The following is a 1676-nucleotide window of genomic DNA, read 5'->3' as shown; positions in this document are numbered from 1 at the left end:
CATTACACTGCCGTTACTCGCTACTTTGCTGTTACTACTGTGCTTGCAGATACTAATCTTTCAGTTGTGGTTGAATCTGACAAATTCAGCTGCTAATACTTGAGAGTATACTCTCACCTCCTGACTGGTAAACCAACAAATTGGGTCGAATACTCTACCCTCGAAAACTGCTGCGAACCCACGCGCTGGTGGGCCATCAACAACATTCTTCCAGTTCCGTTGCCGGGGAGTGTTACCAGCATTCTTCTGGTGCCGTTACAGGGGAAGGTTTGTTGTCATCAGCATTCGTCTAGCCATCGCTAGAGATTGCAATCAGCATTTTTCTGGCGCCGTTGCCGGGGAGGTATTGTTATATTCTCTGAGTCACTTGGGATCTATATCTGCTGATCACTATGAAGAATCTGAAGGATCCGAAGACCAAAGTTTTGCCCTCAACTACGAGGGGAGGTAAGGAATTGCCATCTAACTCTGCACTTGATTCACCTTCAGTTATGAGTAAGTTTGCGACATCACCTCCTGCTAGAAATCTTGATATGTCGCGTGTGCTTTATGATGCTTATGATGCTACTGCTAGAGATGCTATGCTTGATACTATGCCTGATGATACTATGCTTGATACTATGCCTGGTGCTATGCTTGATACTGCTAGAGATGCTATGCTTGATATTATGCCTGATGATGCTAGAGATGCTATTTTGCCTGATGATGCTATGCTTGATACTGCTTTGCCTGATGATGCTAGAGATGCTATTTTGCCTGATGATGCTATGCTTGATACTGCTAAAGATACTCCTTCGCCTGATGTTCCACTAGGAGTGTTCCTTGATGCTCATATTGCTAGAGTTACTGCCAATGCTCGTGATGCTTCTGAAACTGCCGATACTATTGAGATAGAACCTGCTTTTGCTCCTGCTAGATCTAGCTCTCCTAGATATGAATTTCCTGATATACCTGAGGGTTACGTTATGGAGGGAGACATAGCTGAGGATTTTCTTGCGTGTAAGGATGCCTATGACGCTGAGAAATTACTTCTGAAGTGGAAGGAAAAATCTTGGGAAGCTAGGATGAAAAATGACCCGAAGTTTGCCACTTCGCCTATCTTTGTCACCGATAAGGATTATGAATTCTCTGTCGACCCTGAGATAATCTCTCTAGTCGAATCTGATCCTTTTCACGGTTATGAGTCTGAGATGGTCATAGCCCATCTTGCCAAACTATCCGAAATAGCCAACCTCTTCACTAATGAGGAGAAGATCCGCCACTACTATATCCTTAAGCTGTTTCCTTTCTCTCTAAAGGATGATGCTAAAGCCTGGTTCACCTCTCGTGCTCCTGGATGTGTGCGTAGTCCCCAGGAGATGGTCTATTACTTCTGTGAGAAATATTTCCCTGCCCATAAGAAGCAAGCTGCCTTGCAGGAAATATACAACTTTGCTCAACTCCAAGAAGAGAGTCTCCCACAAGCTTGGGGGAGGATCGTCCAGCTACAGAATGCTTTGCCTGGTCACCCTCTTAAGAAGAATGAGATACTTGATATACTCTATAACGGACTTACCGATGCCTCTAGAGACCACCTAGATAGTTGTGCCAGTTGTGTTTTTAGGGAACGAACTGTAGAACAAGCTGAGACTCTACTGAATAACAGCTTGATCAACGATAATGCTTGGACTATTCCT

Source organism: Hordeum vulgare, chromosome 3H (genome assembly GCF_904849725.1).
Source record: "Hordeum vulgare subsp. vulgare chromosome 3H, MorexV3_pseudomolecules_assembly, whole genome shotgun sequence".
Taxonomy (NCBI): Eukaryota; Viridiplantae; Streptophyta; class Magnoliopsida; order Poales; family Poaceae; genus Hordeum; species Hordeum vulgare.
This window is presented reverse-complemented; position numbering follows the sequence as displayed.